This window comes from Etheostoma cragini, chromosome 9, assembly GCF_013103735.1.
Source record: "Etheostoma cragini isolate CJK2018 chromosome 9, CSU_Ecrag_1.0, whole genome shotgun sequence".
NCBI lineage: Eukaryota > Metazoa > Chordata > Actinopteri > Perciformes > Percidae > Etheostoma > Etheostoma cragini.
Genome location: NC_048415.1, coordinates 29,265,763 through 29,280,158, shown reverse-complemented (window position 1 = coordinate 29,280,158; position 14,396 = coordinate 29,265,763). Strand labels below are relative to the sequence as shown.

At 38.2% G+C, this 14,396-nt stretch overlaps 1 long non-coding RNA gene across 2 annotated transcripts; it reads left to right on the top strand.

The window, feature by feature from the left end:
* Positions 1-853: 853 nt before the first annotated feature.
* LOC117950996 lies at positions 854-11,379 on the top strand. Of its 2 annotated transcripts, none has more exons than XR_004658019.1 (3): positions 854-946; positions 3,533-3,535; positions 11,370-11,379. It is a non-coding gene; the product is annotated as an uncharacterized LOC117950996 (long non-coding RNA). The 2 variants fall into 2 exon arrangements; XR_004658018.1 differs by lacking the exon at positions 11,370-11,379 and adding an exon at positions 8,509-8,518.
* The last annotated feature ends 3,017 nt before the right edge of the window (positions 11,380-14,396 follow it).

Below are 14,396 nucleotides of genomic sequence, written 5' to 3'. Positions count from 1 at the left end.
CTCTGCTCTCAGGTCCCATACTCTTTTAAGCACCTTGCCCAGGCTGAGCCACCTGACAGCTGTGTGGTAGCCTGTGTCACCATGTTCAGTTTCATGCTCCTCCAAAAGTGACACAAACTGCCTGTGATGTAATGCTCTTGCCCTGATAAAGTTAAAGGGATATTTCACCGCCGTAAAGATGAAAACCATCCCATCTCCTAATTGTGACTAATGTACACTTGATGTCTCAGGGTCATTTATATTTTATATGTTTTGGGCGTGTCCTAATGTGTTTGCCTTTTGGAGACATGCAGTATTTTTCTCACTTTTAGTGATCTGCTTGTAGTTAATATTCCATTGTCACCGAACTTGCCTTTACTTAAAGGGATATTTCACCGCTGGAAAGATGAATATGTATTTTAATTGGGTCATTTGTGTAGTAGGATTGTGAATTACTTTTACTTTTTTTGGTGCCTTCTTAAGGAGCCCCGAGGTAACATGGAGGGAAAAAAATGAATGAAACATGTACTGGAACAATCACTTTTGCGAGATCTTGACTTTGTTTTGCAAAATCTCAAGTTTTATTTGTGAGATCTTGACACTGACATGGAGAAAAAAATAATAATCAAGAAGTTAAGCTAGCTAGCTAGGTTAGCCTTCTTGTTTGTTGAATTTGCAAGAACTTGCAAATGAAATTCGATTGCTTGCAAAACAAAGTCTAGATCTCACAAAAGTGATTGTTCCAGTACATGTGTTATTGATTAGAATTTTTTTTTCCTTGATTTCCCCCCCCTCCATGTCAATTTGGGGGCTCCGTACTTCTAGACCGAGAAAGCCAGAAAACATATTTTTGGCTCATGTGTACATAAGACAACAACTCCCAGAATGCATATGCTCCGCTTCCCTTCGAGTCCACTCCCAAGCCACGCCTACCGGTTACAGACAGACAGGGAGGCAGTCAAGTCAAGTATGTTTTATTGTCATTTCAACAGTAGCGTGTTGTGGGCTTTCAGTCAGGGCCTCTGTAACAACCCCCTACCCCCAATCCCCCCCCTCCAAAAAAACCCAAACAGAGTTCAATGCACACCAATGTGCATTAAACATCTTTAAGCACATCAACACAGCATAGCATCGCCATCTATACCCAAACAATATCAATACAAATGTATAAAATACCGCAATAACTTTATCGCTCCTAAACAGTAAGAAGTAACAATCACTCGTTACTTGTAAATGAAATCCATCCTACTATCCTTTCTTTTCTTCTTTTATGCGCATCATAACACTGTGCCACTAACTTTGTTTTGCAATCGTAGCTGCCCAACACTTCAAGAACTGAATTTGCTAGATCCTAAGCTTGTGTTCTTTCTGCGACATCCTCAAACTTTAAAAATCATCTAAATCATGTCCCAGTAACACACCGAAGTACAAATGACAGCCGTGCGGTGTTGCTGAAATCTTTGGACTCATCCACCAAAACTGCGACAGACTTGGTCTTGTTGATCTCTTTTTTGATGGCATCATTTAGCACCTCAGCAACAGCACTTTTAAGATAATTTAGAATTTTCCCAGATGTTCCCGTAAATAGCTGGCCTTGGCAAGGTGGTGTCGCATGAAATAATAGATAAAAAGAGATAATAGCTCCAAGTAATTACCTTTATTCAGGGAATCTTTCCCCTCGTCATGCCCCCTTAAAAAACAAATCTTGCTGTCCCAAAAAGATGACACAATCAATGAGGCGCTTCAGTATGTCCCGTTTTTTTCTCACTCTCTCATTGTGCAGGCTTGTCTCTTGTCTCCGCTGCTCATCCAGTTGCAAATCCACCCTGGACTCACCAAAGGTTTTCAAATGTGCCACCATCTTGAGGTGTTGCTTGGATGCCTGATGTTTGCGAGCTGCCTTGATGAAGCTATTAAGGCTGTTAATACCCTCAATGAAGTGCCGCACACAACCTTTGCCAGGGCTAGCAATGCTACTAGTGCTGGTCCACGGAGCTGTGATGCGTTTAGATGACATGGCAAATCCAGCTTCCATATTCTTTCTGGAAATATAATTGTAATGTACTGAAAAAGTAATTGATTTTTTGACACACATTAATTGTAAAAAAAATATATTTTTGATTTTGACAGGGCCAGTAGAGAACGCCCTGAGGGCCCTGATAGCCCACCACTGCATTTCAACCATATACACAACACGTTTCACCGTGGCTCAAGTGGTGTTACACATTTAAAATATATAAAAAACATATCATATAAAAACAACATACAAAACAGGCTACATTTAGTGCCCAAACATTATAGGCTCTGTAAAGTTCAGCTAACGCCGTGGTAGCATAAGCCCCTTGGTGGGCTGTAAACACAGCCTTGAATTTGTGTTGAATGTAAAATGGTTGGCATTTTAAGTCACAAACTCCACCAGCTGTGAGCAGTAGAAATATAAGCCCCCTATTCCGTGTCCGTGTTAACTCAGCCCACCTCCACGAGTCTTACCCAACAGAGCGGCATCTGCTCGGAAGACTAGCCGGCATAGTAGCTAGATAGAAGAGTCCAGTACAGTGATGTCCAGCCATGTTTCCACAGAAACCAAAACACAGCAGTCTGCTTGAGTTGGACATAGTCCAGTTTGTTGTTGAATGAGCGGACACTTGCGAGCAGGATGGATGGGACAGGTGGCCGGCTAGCGTTAGCTTTCCACCTAGCTGGAACTCCTACCCTCGTTCTGTGTTTTTGCTTTCTTGCACACCGCCGTTGAAGTCCCCTTACTTGGCTAGCAGCATCGAGCGACACAGCAGGCTGAGGTGCTGGTCTCCGTAGCAGGCGTAGCTTGCGCAGTGTGTTGAGTATTCCCTCTGTAATAAAGTTTCCTGTATATTCTCTGATCTGTGCCAATGTATTCTGCTGACACAACATGTGGAAATAGCTGGCTGTAGTCCGTAGTCTCTGGGCAACAATGCCTCAGATGGCGCTAAATTAGTAGTGCACAATATATCGGACGTCGATATGGTTAGTTTTTTACACATCATATTGTTCAGATGTCAAAATAAGACTGATGCAAACCATTCCTGTGTATTTGGCGTTTGTGTAGGCTTAGCTGTGTGTGTGAGAATTTAGATCTAAATCTGACCTGTCAAGGGCGGTCATACGCTTAACTATAACTTCACTTGTCATACATTGACAAAATCCGAGATAATAATAATAAGAAGAAGATGAAGAAGAGGGGATGCTTGTTTTTGCACAAACGCATGAATTTACACGATGTGAAGAGAGCCTGTTACATGCCCAAGAATTCCCTGGCTTTCATACTAAGGAGATCAGATTTCGGACGTTTTCAGCTCAAAAGCGCATATACCTCCAAATCACGTCATGTTTTTATTTTTATAAAACCGAAAACGGGGACACTAGACCTAGAGCTGTTCTCATTAGGGGCTGATGTATAAATTAAACGAGCTAGCCGCAGTCGGCAGAAGTTTGTGCCTTTTACAGTAAATAGGGTCACAGACGGCTAGCTGTAGTCTCGTGCTGCAGTAGCTCCATTTTGCCATCATCGATTCAGCTCGTAGTTTTCTGTCACCTCCATGCACGAGGAATAGGATCGGTACAGAGAGAGCAGAAACGCTCCCGTTTGTTGAGCACAACATTTGTCTGCTTCTAAAGCCAGAGAAGGCCGAGGGTTAGGCCTAACCCTAAAGTACTTGGCAGTACATATTTACTGTACTTACAGTTCAGAAGACTGCAAGTGTCAGCCAGTGTCTCTTTAGTCCAGTTTGTTCTGGCTCCATTTTCACATTTTTCCTTTTCTATACTTTTGGCTTTGGCCATTTAAGGCCTACTACTGTACTTTAAAGTTTTAAATTGTTGTTCAATGTTTACAGAATACAGTGACTTAACTCAAGTGAGTTAGATTTTTATTGAGAATACTCAGGGTTGGCTTATTCACAGTGTGCATTCAGGGCACACTTGTATTTTATTTTTGTCTTTTGAAAATTTGATGACAGTCCTATTTTGCACACAGGTATGGGTGCCAAATATCAGTGATTTCTGAAAATATATCACAAAAGTAAAAAAAAATGAAGAAAAAAAAGCGTTTTGGAAAATAGTTCTTTAGCAAAATCGGTGAGACTTTTCTAATAACTACACACAATGAATAATTTATTAGGCATTAGTTACCTATTTGTTAATGTTTGTTCATCATCAGTAATTTATTGTTCATACATAATTCATCATCTGTAAAGCATTTGTTTGCCCAGTTATACATATTTGTTCACAGTAAATAAGCCTATCTAAAAAATGTTTGTAAGTACATGATCTATACTTAATAGACTAAATGATTTGATGGATGAACTGAAATGATGGTTAAATAAAAAAAGCAGTTGCAAACTATTACGAAATGCTTTGTTCATCATTTGTAAAGCATTGCTCCTATGTTAATTCTCATAAATAAATAAAAAATTGTACACACACTAATAAATTATTTTTTTGTGAAAAAGGCTCTCGAAAAGTATGTTCATAAATAGAAGTTTGACACTTAATAAATGTTGAAAAAATGTAAAGTAAATTAAATAATTTTCCCTTCATAACTTTATCCCTAACTACCAGTAATTTCTTTGTTTATCATTTGTAAAGCATAGTTCCTGCATTTATTCTAATCAGTAAAGCGTTGGTAAATACAGTTAGTAAATGGTTTGTCCATAGTAAGTTAGTCCTTGTAAAACATTTATAAGTTGAGGTTTTTTAATAATTCATAAATTATGCATTAACCATTTGTAAATTAAGTAATTCACCATTATTAAGTAGGTACTCTGGAATGTATATGGTCGGTTAAAACTAGGAAATTAATGATTAACAGACTATCTAGACCTACATTTGTTCATCCCTTATATAAAATGTTATGATTTAGAAATAGGCCTAAACTAATAGCTGGCATGTTAATACATCTGTTACAAATATTTACCATTAATGTAATCCATGACCAATTCAGGAGTTACTGCTGGTTAGTTAAGTATATTGTGTGAGCCCATCTAAAGTGAGCACTGTCTATGCTTTACAAAGCATTTCTAAATGAGCTGCAAAGGCTACCAGAACCGCCTCTAGAAAAACCTCTCCGTTCTCTGGGCATTTTAGCGCAGCAGATTCCACCAAACACTCTTTAATTAATTCACCTTCAGAAAATGGCTCACTGTTTTTGGCAATTTTGTGCAAAATCACAAAGGTCTTGACTGCTTCATCCCTGGATGTGAAACACCTGGTAAAAAAAACTTGTTGCTTTTGCAGGTTAACTAGCAAAGCTTCAAATGTCTGTTCCCGCTCTGCATCAGGTGTGTGTTTAATATTGTAGTGGTGATTCAAATTGTAATCCTTTAACACAGCAATCTGTTCGCCGCAAACAAAGCACACGGCTTTACCTTTGACTTCAGTAAATAAATACTTAGATGTCCATGTTTGGTCAAAAACTCTGCACTCAGTTTTGACCTTTCTTTTTTTCCCACAAGCTGACATTTTTTAGGGATAACCGCTCATTTGCGTCTATGCTAACGTCTCGGAGAAATAAAACTGCAGCGCAGTGACGATACACACACACCTTTTGTGTAACTCCGCTCCATTCGACCCGTGCTGGACCCATTCATAATGAGTTAGCCGTCACTCTGTGAATAGCATACACATCAGTCCCTCTCTCTCTCCTTCTCTCCCTAGCTCTTTTAATCAGTTATTGTTGAAAACAAGTGAAGGAGCTTCCTAATTAAAAAAAAAAAAGTCCTAGTCCATTTATTTCAGATAATTTTAATTTTCATGTATTGCAGATGTATGGATGTACAACATACAACTTCAAAACAAGAGGAATATAGCACAATATTCATGTGAAAGCAGTTCTAAATAGTCTATGTGACAATAAAATTAATTTTGGTTAAAATCAACAAATAATTGTGATAATTAATCAGGATCTCAATATTGATCAAAATAATTGTGATTATCATTTTGGCCATAATCGTGCAGCCCTAAACAGGGGAGTCATGATTCCACCAAAAGGTAAATCCAAATAAGAAATTCAAAAATGGGGGACCGGGAGTTTGCTGCTCCTGCTTAAAAAATATAGACCACAGGGTGCACTGATACCTGAAAGTTATCAGTGATGACAGACAGAGCTGATAAGAAATACAGCAAGCATCAGAAAAGGTAGAACACATTTTGTACTATTTTAGCGTGGGAACCTTGTTCATCACAGGTTTCTGCTGAAAATAACTTAATCTATTGAGAATTCAATTTAGCTGTGTAACATTGAAGCAGTCCAGGCCAGTTTTTTTAATAGTGGGAGGACAACAAGTTCAACCAACAAGTCCTCCAAACTATACAACGGTAGAGGTTGTTTATTCCTTCTTTCTAATATGACCACAGTAGCGTTTTTGGTCTTCATATCTAAACAATAGAACGTGACGGTTGCGATTTGAAGGTGCCATGTCATTTCTCCACCCCTCCATTGTTCTGACCTCTCAACAACCCGAAAAATTCCCTTTGGTCCTTCCTCCCACTACTCCGATGTCCCTTTGTTTTGAAAAAATAAACCCTCTGCTCTGACATCCCATTGTTACGACCATATACTGTAGCTAGGCTTTTGTTGATCACCTCCCATAATCTAAAATCTGAATCAACAATAACAAGCGAAATAACTTTTCTCTAGCTTAATAATACACTTAAATGTTTATCCAGCCTATTCCACAAAGCTGTTACTGTCTAGGTAGCGAAGGAGGAAGTGGGAATTTTCCATTGCAAACATAAACGGGAGAAGGTCGCAGTAGGGCTTTACTAACATTTTGTTTCTTTAAAAAAAAGAAAGTCTGCACATTATTTTATTCACTTGATTTATTCTTTTGTTTTGTAAATAAAATGAAATATTAAAATGAAAAATTCCCCAAACCAAGGTAAAGTCTTAAATGATTACATACCAGACAGAAAAGCAACAAATCCATTAACTGTAGAAAGATGTTTTCCGATAGGAGATTGTTTTCCAATTTGGCTTTAAAATGACCTAGATAATTTATTATCAGTATTGTTGCTGATTAATTTTGTGCTTTAATTGGACACTGTGGTTTGCATTTGGTTACTTACAAATGTTCAACATTCCATCCATTTCCACCAATGCTAATCCTAACCTTAACCAAGTGGTTTAGTACTAAATACCTTAACTATACTGCAGTTGTCATTTGCAGATATTCTATTAAAAAAAGAATCACAAATGTTTAATTGAGCCTAACGTTCCAATTGTCACCCACTGACAACAATATTCTACACATCAATGACACATTGATAGTGTCCAGCCTGTATTCAGTTATGATAACCAAGCAAGCACATATATAGCAAATTGTCTTGTCTTGGGACAATCATATTACAGTCATTTGAATAGAGGATATTATGAAAGAAGCTAAAGGATTTTTATCATTGCCGATCCAGGGACATGTCAAGGTGTACTTGACCGTTACATTACAACAAAATAAATGTGGTGCATTTTGAAGCAGTCTTATGACGAGGGACTTATTGGACTATGATTTAGTAGTTTTTATGATTAGCTTATTGTCACCAAATTCATCTGCCCTACCTCTTGGAATTGGGTTATGAGAGTATTTGGCTGTCATGCTGAGATGACTGAGTACAGAATATAGTGCCATGGTGAAAGCTATGAATCACTGGCTGTGGTGGTTTTCTTCACCTTGTTTTTTCCCCAATGCAATCACTATGACTGCTAATTCCCATTAAATGATTTACATAATTGCTAAATAATATAATCAGATATTTTGTCCAGGTTACGTGCTGCAGAGTATTAAAGAACCACAAGAAGATCGTTAAGGAGCAGAGGCCATTTTTTTTATTATTTAAGGATTGTAATGTGACAAGGAAGAATACCAGCACCCACTTTGTGCATTTTTAGTTTGATGAACAAAGAATACTTGTATGGCTCACACGGGAAGGCTGGTAGTCTAATATACAAGGAGATGATGGCTTTGTCCCCCCTCTTCTGTGTCTTGTGTACATCCCTCAGGGTGTCACTTTTAAAGGCTTCAAATCTTTTCACACATTTGTGTCATCTAAAAGCTCACCTGAGGATGGAGCTAAAAAGAACGGACTGTGCTGGCAGGCTAATAGCACTGTCAAGGTTACATGGCCAGGGAGTGTGACTGTGTGTGTGTGTGTGTGTGTGTGTGTGTTTACGTGGCAAGGATGTGTGACAGTGTATAAATGTGTTGATTTGTCTTGTGCAGGCAAGCATTGCAGGAATAGAGGTTGCTGAAAAACAACACAAGTACAAATGGAGCAGCATTAATAGACAGTTCTACTTCTATAAGACAAAGCTGCCTTCTCAGTCTTCTCTTCATGTAGCAGGTATCCTTTTGTGTTTAATGCAGTTAGGGTTATACACAATAACTTGTTTCATATTTTTTCCATGTTAATTGTCTTTAAGAATTAGTATTTAGGTTTTAATATTTTTTGCCCTTATTTCATCAAAATGTGTGCTGTCTGTTGAAGATAAAGAAAAAACAGGATGTGTTTTTCAGTTCATTTGATGCCACAGTTTTGATTTTGTTTCAATGTCCTGTAGAGACAGGCCATGGTATTATTGGATCGTTGTAAAAATGCCCAAAAAATAATAACATAAAACATTAATGGTTATTTGCTGTGTGATCAACATTTCACCAGAATTTTAATAAAATCATTTTGACGTTGTGAAGATTAGAGTAGGTTCACCCAGGCTTAAAGTTCTTTCTTCAGTATTTGACCATATGACGCAGTACTCGCAATCATTGTATTCCTTATGTACCTCCTGTTTCCATGTGACTAAATGTTGATCAGATTTCTGGTTTGATTTCTCAAACTCTGCTGTTTTGCTGTAGTATAAGCAACATGCTGCTTTAGGGGCCATAATGTTGAACTCTAATCTTTTTTAAAGTCTGTTTGCCAAATTGCCTGGGCATTCAATCCTCTCTAGCTCTGGCTTTCAAAAGGGACACACCCATTCCTGGGCTCTTCCCATGAGAACACCTCAAAGTCCTTAAATCCCAAAGTTATATAAAAAGGCAAAAAAATCATGAAAACAAAACTCAGACAGTAGGCCCAGCCGTTGCAGTCCCTGTAAAGCCTCTGGCCTCTTTTGTCTCCCTGTGGTGGCTCAGGGAGGCAGGTGTTCGGATGTACCTTATGCTAATTATGTCTTTAAAGCAAACTTGAACTATGTGGAAAAGTCAAGTTAGAAAGTAAAAGGAACGAGAAATGATGATCCAACATGCCCAAGTTTTCACAGTTTTGAGTGTATAAATGATTATTATTAGCTTTGATTGTGTTAACAATTGAATGTGTGTGTGTGAGAGAGAGATAGAAAGCTTTCTGGAGAAGCTCAGTACTCACCTGTGCCTCTGTCCTGAAGGGATCCATCTCGTGCTGAGCCAGTGTGGTGGTGAGAAAAGCCAGTTTCACGCCAACCCACCTCTTCCCCATTGACCCTCATGGCGACCATGCTGTCTGCCAGGTGAACCAAACGGGGAAGGGAAAGCTCGAGTCTACCACCACCCACACAGATAACCCCGGGCGCTTTCTGCTTTATCCATGCTAAGGTTCTCTTGGCACCAGCCTGCTTAGTATGGACGCCTACTGACAAGACTCTGTGACTTAGAGAAAATATTCATGCATCAATTCTGCTCAGTTGAGATGATAGAATAGAATATAGTGCAGGCAGATTAGCGCTTAATGCATTCATCCTTCGTGTGAAGTTAATAGGTTGCTCCTGTTGATGTAGCAACCAAATTTAAAAGCAGGTGTGTATGTGTCTTTGGGTGTGTGTGTGTGTGCTGGATTGATGCCCAGTCTAGCTCTTCTGTCACAGCCAGTATACAAGCTTGTATTGTTGATTTTGGTGTCTTGTTTTATTACTTATAAAATGATAATAATGATAATTATTCTACTTTGATTTTGAGTAGATTGTGCAATCCCATATACTGCAAGCCAGAGGAGCATGGAAAGGACAGACAAGGAAAGAGGAGGAGGATGAGAAGCAGGTGAGAGGATGAGGAGTAGAATAGGGGGAAAAGTGAGCGAGTCTTCTCGGTACTCTTCTCGCTACTCATCACATATATACACACACACATATATATATATATATATATATATATATATATTCCTATGCATTGTGTATCTTAGACTTTACAATGTTATTTATTTCTTTGCAGAACCACACACACACAGACACACACACACACACACACACACACAAACACACAGTCATAGCAGAGCTGCCGATTCCCATGTTAGTACTGTTGCTTGATTGTAATGAAGCATTAAAAGAGAGAAGTTGTTTCCGTCCGTGTTTTAACAGAAACTCCTGGGGTGAAGTTGGAAATATAACAATAGGGAATATACGATGCACTTGACTCACCACTACAAGAGATCCCAGAGATCGGCAGATAAGCAGAAAGACATTCACGATCGTCCTCGGCCTTACGTGCGAGAGATGTTTGAGATAGGCATCAAGGATGACTCCTGGCCAAAAACTCTAAAAGCATGGGGAACTTCTTAATTAATGTCAGTTTATTAATTCATATTTTGTCCTTTATTTTCTTTCCAGAAGCCATATTTGAGCACATACAAATAGATGTACATTCCTTTAAATGTTAGGGAAGATTAAAAAAGAGAAACTAGATCTGAATTCTCACAGAATCAAAACTGTTACTCAGTCAGAATATTATAACGTGCAGTCCCAATCTCTGTCACAGTACTCAAATATGTGAAGTTTTAGGCTATTGGCAGACATCCATTTAAAATGTTGCCATTGTTATATAAAGAGCCTTTTTTCCATGTCCACTGAAGTTTCTCAGCTTCAGTTACATTTGTGTCATTCACAAGGCTACTTTTAGTTTTATACTTTAAATAATTTTCCAAGCCTATACTTTGTTCCTTTTACTTGAGTAAAGAAGTTAAATCAGTACTTCTACTTTTATCAGAGTCATTTTTTACACAAGTATCTGTACTTCTACTTGAGTACGGGAAGTGAGTACTTTTGCCATCTCTGAAGGCTCTATGCTCGAATCTAACTCACTGGAGCCAAGGGCTCACAGCAAAATTTTCCACACTGACAGGACAGTAAACAGGCTTCAATCTCACAGCCTGAACAACAGTCATCCAACCTCCTCCACAAGCAGGCGGCCTCAAGACGGTAAGCTAATAGTCAATATGTGCCAACAATGCAAACAAAGGCACTTACTGGAAAAAAGGGAGACTTATAAGAGTTTACAGCTTATGTGATTTACTTTTGTTATTAGCAAGTTAATATGTATTGCTTTCACCAAGGGCACAATACTTTGCACTGCTTTTGTTTGTTTTTCATCTTACCATAACAGTATTTGTCTAAACAGAAACGTGTTTCAATTAGGATTTGTGTAATTTGGACCAAGATTGAATAATTGTTGTGTGAATTCAGGATTCATTATTATTAATAATATTATAACTATGATTGTTGTTATGGTTGTTTTATTGTTATTATTATTATTATTATTATTATTATTATTAATATTTTATAGTTGACTCAAGAGACAAACAGGAATCATAGGGAGACAGGAAGGGGTATGATATGCAGCAAACCCAACCAGGATTGAACAGTGAGTTATGTGACTGCAAGCAAAAGAAATATATAACTAAATATTTAACTGAGTAACAAGACCACAAATTAAAGCCTTCCAAAACTTCCCGGTAGCTTTGTGGTCTGTCAGCACAGGATTACATTATTTGTGAGTGCCTTTCAAAATCATTCTAATCAACGTTAAGCAAAATTGTGTATAAATGACCCAAAGAAAATAATATAGGTATATCAGTTCAATGACCCGATGGCCTATTTCTGATAAATCATATATACAAATCAAGAACCAATAAGTTAAAGCTAAATTTATTAATATTACAGGCTACAAAGCATGTTATTTTAAATGGCTGTGTGCTACTTTGGTGTGTTGCAAATGTCCTTGTGCTGCTTGGCACCCTGCTGCACTATGACTTGAATACTCTGTTTTCTTCTAATCAGAATAAGTGCTTGTTGAATGTGGATGGCTGCAGTGCCATACAGTATGTTTGTGGGTTTGTGAGAGACAGATAACAGACACTTTACTTAAATGTGTTGCCTTAAGCTACAGTAACCCAATACCTTTTTCTTTTATGTCGCTCCTTCAGTTTTGACCTGCAGCTGTGTAGTTATATACTGTATATTCCAGCCAAGATGATTCACATTGTGCTACTTTACTTAACTATTTATTGGTCAGTTTTTTCCGTTCTTACTGCTTCAGTCTGTTTGTTTTACCACCTCTAGACATTACTTGTTACCCTGTTTTTCAGTGGATATTCTAACATAACTGAATAGACGCTTTTGCCAGAGCTCCATGCCACTCTGTGAAACTTTTCTTATTATCCTGCTAATGATCAAGCGCTATAAGACAATTTTGTTATGAACATAACAGGCCGGGAAAACATTTGGCCAGAGGAAACCAGAAGAAATATAGACAAAAAAGATGTCCCGTGCCGTACCCCACACAAGATGGATAATGCTTTTTTGTGACCAAATGTTTTTTTATTTAAAGATTACAAACAATTACCAACAATATTCTGGGGCACAAGAGAACGTGTCCCAGGACCAATAAAAAAATTTAAAAAAACAAGAGAAAGGAAAGAAACGCAACAAAAACACAACAGCAAGAGCGACAACACACACAAAAATAGAACGCACACACAGCAGACACAGACACAAGATTAGGGACAAAACACATAAATAAGAGGCAAGAAATCCGCAACACCAGTGCGGCAAGATATTATTAAAAACTGATAAAGCCTGGATACCATACCACAGGGTTTGGGCTGCATAGTGCACCTAATTTTCATGGCAAGTAAATGAGTCGTTCTCGCGCCATGGAAATAATAGTTCTGTCTCGACCTATGGATGAGAAACTCAGATTCCTGTTTAAGAATGTTGTTCATTTTGTTTCTTGACTAGTGATTGTTCTACAGCTATTTGATTACTACAAATATTTTGCAAAATTGAATCTAATCTAGTGAACACTGCTTCAAAGTTGTTGTTTTTCAAAGTGAAGTAGCTTTGTGCGCATTAGAGCAGAATAGTATAGTATTGCTCCTTATAAAACCTTTTATCGTGTCTTACAATATGCTTGGGTCTTCTACAGAGCCAACATTCATTTCTGCTAATATTTGGAATTCTGCTATAAACTGAGTGATATAGGATTCATTTTTCAGTAAAGAAGTATGGAAACGCCATCTAACCGCATTTTGAGACAGTTGGTCAAGTTTGGTGGCGCAAAGGACCCCTTTTTGGTCCGACAATGCCATTGGCCATGCCATTGGCAATGCCATTGCTTTATCAATTGAAGGAAATAATTGAGGGGATGCAAAAAGAAAATCTATCCTGGAAAAGGATTTATGTCTACCTGAGAAAAAGAGTAATGCTTACAGATGGGATTACCTGTAGGTCAAATATCTACAAGCCTCAAGCTGCTGGCCCATGATTCCAGAGCATTTGTAGCCTGATCGTGGTCCGTATTGGCCTTTGTGTTTGACCGATCAATATTTGGGTCCCACACAGCATTGAAATCTGCACCAACAACAAAAGAATAGTCTGTTACCTCAAGAATTGGATTGGTTAGCGTGTTATAGAAATTGCCATTAAAAACAATTGGCGCAGAAACTGACACAAATGCAGTTTTTCTGCCACCAAATTCTAACACCAATCCTGCCTTTATCATCTGACCAAGAGGACAACCCTTTAAGTGGGTTCCGTTTGACAAAATGTCAACTTCTTTTGTTTTTGAGCTCACTGCGGAGGACGCAATTGTGTGATAGAATCTACTTGCTAAAAGGCCGGCGTCCACCTGCAGCAAATGGGTCTCCTGTAATAATGCAATGTCAACATTTCTCTTTTTTAGTAAGCCCAGAGTGCTGGCTCCTTTATGGGTAGCATTCAGTCCGCCACAATTCCAAACTAAAAATGAAAGATCACCCATAATCAAAAAAATTGGGTTCTAAATGAAAGTACATGAGGATACTGCTACTGCCTTTCATTTCGTTAAATCCTAACAATAGTTCATCCAAAGTTAAGTCCCTCAATACACATTACATAAAAAAAACAGAACAATAACAAACGAGATAGTGACATAAAAAGAAAAGCGAGGGGGGCCAGAAATTTTGAATATTTGAAGAACTCTAACAAGCCCAAAGTGGTAAAATATCAAAGTTGGAACCATATAAAACAACTATTTGACATTGTTGGCCCAGGAGCTACACTTATGATGTCATCTCTGTCCAGCCAATCACGTGACTCCCCACAAGGATAATGCTGAATTGCAAATGAGTTGGTTGGGGCACATCTTTGCTACCTCGTATTCAAATTC